Raw genomic sequence first — 8800 nt, 5'->3', positions numbered from 1 at the left:
TGGTTTTTGTAGTACAAAGAAGGAATGTACAAGGCAGCTTTCATAATTCCTGTTGTGCTGTATTTGTGCCTCCAGCCAGTGCTTTAACATTTTGGACTCAAATTTTTTTGAGTACCAAACCTAGATGTATTAAAAAGAAAAATGGTAATCGATAGAATTACCTATATATCCCATTAAAAATTGTGATATTGTGAGAAAATACTTAACAATATTCTGACTTTTAGCTATGTTAGCTAAATTTTGAAGTGTCTTATACTTAACAGATGTTGCAGCAGAGGTATGTGATGAACTGAGAAGTAACGTAAGTTAATCATTGCAGTTTATTTTTCTTTAAACTAAGTCTTCTTTAACAGATACCTCATCTTTTTTTAAGCAATAGAACTATAGATGAGAGAACCTGAGTTCAGTATGTAGGCGGAGGAGTTATTTTGTGTTCCTTTTAAGCTTATAAATCATCAGAATGTTTTATGCAGCTGCTAACCAATACTGTAGAAGAGCCAGTTTCGGAAAAGGCCACGAGTTGAAAAGCGGGATGTTTCCGTTTTGAGAACTTAATACATATGGGAAAGGATGTGTTTTCTTTTTAACCTCTGTTCTCTTTCAGAACAGTTCATGTGTGTACTGCACTAAGCTTGGAACAAACATGGTGCAAGGTGAGAATGTGAATTGCTGGAGAGAGAACCAAGTTATGTCACTTTTTTTAGTAGCACTTGTGATACTGGCTGTCAGTTTTCAGTCTGATCTTTCAGTCTTACAGGGAGGACAGATTTGTTTTCCTTTTACAGATGATATGTTTGCTTCATTGCTATCTCATCCGTATATGGAGATTGCCCCAGAGGGTTTTTTTAGCCTGTCTGGCAGTGGATTGTAATGGAATCAGCTTGTGAAGTAACCCAGTCTGTTTTCTGCAAGCATAGTTTGGTATCCTGAGGACCCCAAAGAAGCTGAAATTCAGCTTAGAAGTATCTTGTGGCAGCTCCTGAGTCAATCGCTTTGGAGAGAGGACGCGGGTGTGCCCTGCCAAGCACCAGATGCTCAAGTAGAATGGCATTATTTAATAGTGACACTTTTGTATTACTTTTTTCAAAGTCATCTTAGTAATGGCTTGAGCTTGCTAGTTGTTTATTTACTGTATAATACTGTACCTCGCAATGGTGGTTAATATTAAATTGGTGTCAAGAGCTCTTACCAGACTACTTTTTAGGGTAGTTTTAATGAATTTAGGATGGTTTTTTTTAACTTTTATTTCTGTATTTAGGTTTTTTGTTTTGTGCTTTGAGACAAGTGCAATAAACTAGATTTTTAAGAAATAAATTACTGTGGTAAGACTCATCTGTTGTATGATTCACAAGAGAGTTCTCTGTGTCTGGAAAGTGTCTTGAAGCAGAAGACAGACATGCTTCTGAAACGTAAAGTTTATTTCATAAGTATTTTTAATTGTGACAGGTGTGTCAAACTAGCAAAATGATCATCTGCAAAGCAAAGACAGTTAAACATTTCTCATATTTTAATATTCATCTTATTGCCTCCATAGTGAGATGGTTCTTTCCTTGCAATTTCTGTTTAGCATATATGTTAAATATTTTAGCTTTCAACAAAGAATACGTGTGTGTGGTCACAGCTAGAAAATGTTTGAGCAGAAAATAGGTGATTGCCCCATGTGCTGTAACTGCACCCTTCCTTGCATTTGAAAATATCTGAGCTCATTTGGAGACTTCTTGCGTTTGTGGCCTGTACGTGGGAGTGCAGCTGAGGCTTCCCCAGAGCTCCTTGGCTTCGCTTCCCAGAGAGGCGAACTGTTTCCTGATGGAGTCTGAGGCGTCTCAGCCCTCTACACAAGAAAGCAGAGCGATGATTAATGATGCTTCTGATGCTTAAACTCACTTCCAGGCACAGGAATCCTGTTCTGATTCAGATGGCAACATCCTTGCGAATTATTATAGCTTTTATCTTGACAAACCGGTTGGGCTGCTTCTGCTGGTTCCTGCGAGGAAATGGTCTCCCTACAGCACCAGCTGGTTACTGTTATGCAGGAGAAATCCCTTTGTCACAGTTTAAGGCTGTTCAGGTGAGTGTGATGAGTTGATGTGGAACAACCATCTTAGATACATAAATAACTCCTGGTTTTCTTTGTCTTGCAGGAATAAAAAGGAATAGGATCATGTTAAATGGTACAAAGAAGATCTTTCACTAATAAGTGTCAAGAAAATACATTAATTACTTAAGTAAGATAGTAGAACTGTTGTTAGGAACCAATGCTGCCACTAAAAAAAATGATCATGTGTAACGCTTAATTGTGGACTTGGTCATTGTCTGAACATCGCTTTATTTATAGAGGTTAAGAGAGTTGCCTTTATTTCAAACTCTGTACCTGTCCAAAGTGTCTTTTGATGTGATGGACAAGAATCCCTCTTTTTCTCCTCATACAGAACATCAGAAGGTCTGAACTCCATAACTCCTGTACATTACTTCTCAATAGATGAGTCCTGTCAAGTATCTCGAAGGCATTTGTGGGTAATTTCAGACTAGCGTGGCGTTCCAGCTTAACTTTTTGCTTCCTTCTTAAAACTCCCTTTAATGAGTGAGCTGTTGCTAGTTGTTTCTGCTAAGAGTTCTGGGTAGATTTCAAGGAGCAACCTTGAGTCAACTTTTCAGTAAACGCTGTTCTGAGGGTAAAAGCTTGAAATTGAAGTGCCTGTATGCCTATGGCTTTGTGTTGTTAATTAGCAATTAGAAAAGCATAAATCATATATGAGGAGATGGAGATCGCATTACCTTGGTGAAAAATCTCTGGTCTTCAGTTTTTACAGTAACCAGCCCTGTCCACATCTCATCCCTGCTGTCAGGAGCAGAGTGATAAGGTCTAGATTGAGGATTTCGAGTTGTAAAGTGTGACCTGCAGGCTTTATTCCTCTTGCAGCCTTCCTGAAAGTGAAAGTTGCCAGTTGGAAATAGTATTATGGTGGCAAGTAGCCAGCGAAGAAAGCTGATGTATCCCTTGCCGAACAAAGCAGATCACTCTGGTAGTTTGGTCATGAGTTATTGTAGGTAAAAATAACCACTCTCACATCAGCAGAGCAGAAGTGAACTTGTAATATACAGGACTAGATTTTAATTACTGGGAAGTGAAAGTTGAGTTACAGTCATTATATTTTATGAATTACTACAGTCAGAGCTCCACTGATAAAGATTAAAATACCTGGATAAATGAAATTATCCTCCTAGTCTGCTGAATGGCAATATCTAGGTTTATCAGATAAATAGATATGGATTTCTCGTTGCTTGAAATCAAGATAGGAAGTGAGTTTTTTTGGGCTCGGTTCAGGAAATGTTGTAGATAATACTGTTGCTGGTATTGTAGTGGAAGCTAGGTGAAATTACCGTTATGATTCCTTTGGTATTTATCAGACCAAAATCAATTTGAATAGGTCTGTCAAAGTTTTTCTGTTAGCCGTGGAGCTGGGAGCCAGGAGCTCTCTGTTACAGAGTGCATAGGTCGCTTGAATATAGGATGGAGAAATGGCATAGATGTTATGTCTGCTAAAGCATGAAATGAGAATACTCAACACTGCAGTTGTGACACTGCTGTATTTTGCCTAATCATGAGCTGGATGATTTTAGCAAAACTTTCTTGGGTCAGCTGAAAGATCAAGCTAAATATACCTCTCCCAGAACAAACAGAAGACTGAGAGGAAAGATCCAGGGCAGCCCCCACCAGCCCACCTGGCACACGTGCCTGGCTACACAGCAGGGGGATGTACAAAAAAGAATGAATTTGCTTGAGCTGCAGGGGGGAAGAATGCAACTGCCAGCAAGAAACCCCACAATCCCTGGTTGTTGCACGGAACAAACCAGCCAGCTGATCATGAGAAGTGCAAAGTAAGTAGGATAATTGCTAGGATGACTGAGGTTTTTACTTGCTCAGCTCCCACGCTTGTCTTGCTAAATCCGTTCTCTGCCTCAACAGATGGGCTGGAGTGTGTTCCCTCCGTGAGCTGCACCCAGTGCTCCGAACTGGAAATAACAAACGTGTGAAGCAGTGGAGCTGCACTTCATTCCATGGTGCTGTGGTGAAAGCCAGTCCTTCTAAGTTAAGGGAAATGTGGAGCGCTTGGAAATAACAGGTTTAGCACTGTTAACTCACTTTGTAATTACTGTAATAATGATACTGACCTTCTTAAATATTAACATTGATACCGTAGGTACTTGGGTAGGAGATCTATCAGGCTTAGGCTCTAATTAGCTGGTTATTTAAAATATTATCAGCATGGGGTATGTGTTTAAAATAACAACAAAAAATCTGAAATAAGTGTTTGTGCTGAACTCTGTTACTTCGAAGGCATGCTGACATATTTTCGTACTGTTTGCTTAGTGGAAAGATCTTTCTCCTGCCCTTCCATGCACAACTACATTATTAAATGCGGCCCATATAGAGCGTTCCTGGGAGGGAGACACAGGATGGCATAGAGGCAATTCTGAGTATTTCGTATGTCACTGTCTTTCCTTCCTCCCCATCCTGTCACTTCTCATTGCTCTAGGGCAGGAGCTGGGGTCTAGGGAGGTAGAAAAGCAGCTCTTCCTATTTTGGTATTTTATTGCAACTGAAGTTAAAGCCAGCAGATTTTTGCCTTGCCTTAAACCTTGTCCATAGTGCTTTGTACCATGTTTTTCACCATTGTTGGCTGCTTGCAGTGTGGTAACTTTGTAAGCCTGATTTTAATAGAAGGCTTTCAAGATGGAAGGTGGCAGGTGGGTGCTTGGTCAGTTCGTTTTTTTTTAAATGGGCAAGAGATGCCGTATCTTGCCAGATGAGTTTTCAAAGCATACCTTGCAAGTGAGCTCAGCTTTCACTTAGAAGGCCATGCTTAATTCCATCCCTAAGTTTCACAGTCAGACATCCAGTGATGTCTCAAAGCCAGTTTTAGGAGCAGGATGGCACTTATCTTACTGTCGGGTTTGAAGACCCAAAGGAAAATATTGTCTCTGCAGAACTGTGCTGCTGAGAGCTTGACTTCAGTGTCTCCCGTAGCACGTTTGTTCTGAGCAGCATGGACAGGGTTATGGCCTACGTACAATTCCCTGCCTGGTGAGTTCTGACACCATCTGTGGTGGTTAATAGGAATCTTTTGCAGATCTTGTGCTTTCTTAGGTCTGTCTCTAAGGATCATGCTTTAGGTCTAGGGTTCCCTGCTACAGTTCCTGAAGTCATCCAAGGTGGAACATGTCAGCATAGCGCACACATAAACCACATCCTTGATCACTTGTTATAAATGAGATTTCTTTCAGGCTCTCCTTGTGCTCAATTTCACTAAATGTCATGCAGTTTTTAAAAAGAAAAGTTATCGTGGGGAGTAGCACAGCTCTTATATCAACCATCCACATTTTTTTGACGACCATACTGGGTCACAGTGATTGAGCTTGAGCTGGATTTTTTTGAAATCCAGTGTCTAATGGACACAACCATTAGATCTGTCTCTGTGTACCCTTGCAGATTTTCCCATGCTTTTTCCATCAAGCTTTTAATAAAATGCACAGCAGAAGCTGTACACTTCTGTAAACCAAATGCAGTCCACTTGTCAGTGCCTGATAGAGCATCGTTTGAGAACCACTGCTGCCATAGAAATGTCTACATATTGCTTTTCCAAAAGGAAGAAATAATCTGGCAATTACTGAAAATTAGTTTATTTTTGTTTATTAGCATTAGTAGCATTAATCTCTTGGTTTATATTTAGCTGTTCTCCCAATAGCAGATTTACAATCAGTGAGTTTAGTTGTCATGTTAAGCTCAACAAATACTGGTAAGAGTTATAATCATACTGTGATGACCAAAAAAAATAGTTTTTATTATTTTGAAAAATTATTTTGTGAAAATACAGCCAGGCAAATAGGAAATATTGGACAACTTGTCTTTTGTATTTAGTCCTGTATAAATACATGGCAAAGCTTTCACTACAATGGATCTGGATATTGCTTCAGTAATATTACTGGTGGGATTTAAGGCTTCACTGTATGACATCTCTAGAGGCAGCTCTGCTTCTGTTCAGGCAAGTGAGGGATGTTTTTGGAAGCCATCCCAGGCAGCTGATTTTGCAAAATAACCGCATCCACTTTGCATGAAGTGATACCCAGGCACTGAGTGTCTTTCTTCCTTGGCAGGTACTCATAAAGTTTTAACATGGATGACAGTTGGAGAAAGAACCATCTTTTTTTTTTTTTTCTTCCTCTCTTTATCCCAGCGTCTCTACTGTGGTCCAGAAAAGTAAGTGTTATCTCTGGAAGCCATTCTGTGCCACTGCTTGGGAAACAGGAGCATTTCTTTTCCAAAGATAGTCAAGTCACAGGGGGAACCTATGTAGTAAGTTTTGTGTAATATTTGCAGGGTTGGTCCTGGTTCAGGGTGAAGTTCTTTTGTATTGCATAGTGCTAACATAGTTTTGTTTCCCTCTGATATTGGTGTGTTCATATCTGGGTTACTACAAACAGCTAGAAGCACTTGAATTTCAGAAAAGAGGTTCTAAGAAAATCAGTATTAATAAACTGTATTAAACAGTATTAATTGTGAGGGGCAGAAATATTAGTCAGCCTTTTAAAGAACACCTGCCTTAGTCCATGGCTGCTAGAGTGAATAGGGCAGAGATGATGATTTCAGGGGATGCTGAGGAGAATAATTCTGACCTATGGAAGAAGAATGAGGAAAGGATAATCAAGCTTAATGGCAGGAAACATTTCCTCACAATAAGGCTTATTAGGTTATGCTGTTGTCAGGAAATGGAGGCAGTCCCATTCTATGAAGCATTTAAGACTGGACAAATGGAACAATCCTCGCAATGATATAAAGGGATAAGAAAATCTATCAGAGCCATGTAATGTGTTATTGCTTTGCTTGATTCTTTTATGTAGATGATATCACCTTGTTTTCAATTCTTGAAGTACTCTTCTGTTCTGTATGGTAGATCTGAATGGTATTAGCAGAAAGTCAGGGCTTTTGAAGGTGCAGAACATGTGCATCTTCCATTGATGTAATGTGCTCTGGAGACTCATCAGTTCTGCAAATCAGTTCTCCAGCTATTTTGGTTTTCATGTGAGAACGCTGAGGGCTTGTTGATGGCCTGTGTGAAAATGGTGCTCTTTATTGTAGAGCAGGCACGAAAGCAACCAGCTGGCTAGCAATACATGTAATATCACCTGTAATAGCTGTAGCATAAAGTGAAGGCTTGAATGGTTTTATTTTAAAAATCATTATGTCAAGAGCATAAGATGAGAAGAATTCATTTGACCACAGATGATTTGACATTACAACAATATGGCAGATTTATGTGAGGAAAATTGTTATAGATTAATATAGTAAATCCTATTTTGTCAAGATCTAAGTGCTGGCTTCAATCGCTTTTCTCCCAAGAGGTGTGATCCTTCCACTTGTGAATGCTCATATTTAGTATCAGCCTTTGTCTTCAACAGGTCTGAGCTGTATGGTGTAACCCTTTGATTTATGACCTGGTGATGTGCACCAAAGCCAGCCATCTCCTGTATTTCTCTGTATCTTCTTGTGGTAGCAGCACTTTCCAAAGGCATGATCAGCAGTGAACTTGTCTTTACCTATATGTGGATGAAGGAGGGCAGGCAAACAAGAAACAGGACTTGAGAATTTGCTGTTGATAGACTGACTCACTGTGCTCAGGAGAAACCTGAGTAGTGAGCAGGGTGGGGTGACCTTTGCTAACCAGAAATTCAGCAGGTGGTCAAGTTTGGAGTTTACAATGAGGGTGTGGCCTTGAGAATATCATGATGGTCAGTGCAAGCACATCCTACAGTAACAGAGAGGAGAGCAACAACCGAATAAAGTATGTTTTCGCATTTCAGAGACTGGGGAACAAGACAGGCAGGCAAAAATGCCCTGATCATTGTGCTGCAGTTTCGTGTTTTGATACCACAAAGAATACAGATTCTCCACAGGCTCTGAGCTCGAGACTTGCTATCACAGTGCATGCAGCCCTTTTGCCAGCTGAGCTAAAAGTCATCAGCTCAGATAGCCAAACTGGGTTTTTTCTTCACAGACACCAGCTGATACAGAGGGGTAGGACACACATCTTCCTGCCACACTATATTTAATATCTACGTCATCAAGGCCACTTGTGGTTAACATGGCGTTAAAACAGCGTGTTTGATATGTGTCCGATCGGGAAGGGTGTCTCCTACAGAGTCAGCTGCACCAGTGTCGGGTTTAGTTTTGAGTAAAGCTTCAGTGTAACCTAATTAATGAATAGGGCCTGGTAAGGTCACAGTCCAAAGCAGGGATTTGGTTGCATAAATTTCTGTGCTTTTGTTTTAACACGGAGTCTACACAACATTTGTTTGGTATCTGAGCAACCAGTTTCTAAAGCATCAGATCCCAAGGAGGAGGCAGGAAGGGCTTCTTTTGGTTCTGGAACAAAAGATTTCTGAATACCCTCCCAACTCTGTATCCTTGCTTTGGTACAGTACAGCGCCACTTCTCCATGCATGAATTGCAAATGCTAAAAAGGTGAATAGATGCGGATCTAGACTATGAGGTGAGACTTTTCATCTCTCAGAGTAAGTGCTCAGTGCTGCTTAGCACCCTCTGAAAGGCACAGCATTTGCTAAGTAGAGCTTTTCCTTTTGAGTTGGTGGTAGGCAGAGCCAAGTGTTACTCCTCCCCTCTTCTGCTTGGCTCTGGCTTGGAAAGTTACTCCCTTGTTGGAGCAAGGCAATTTGCTCCCACTTTTTCTGTTCTCCCATTGTACAGCATAAGTGGAAAGAGGACAGGGAGTTGGATTAAACG

The sequence above is a fragment of the Apaloderma vittatum genome, unplaced genomic scaffold, assembly GCF_000703405.1.
Source record: "Apaloderma vittatum isolate BGI_N311 unplaced genomic scaffold, ASM70340v1 scaffold9511, whole genome shotgun sequence".
Taxonomy (NCBI): Eukaryota; Metazoa; Chordata; class Aves; order Trogoniformes; family Trogonidae; genus Apaloderma; species Apaloderma vittatum.
Note: the sequence above shows the minus strand (reverse complement) of the source record.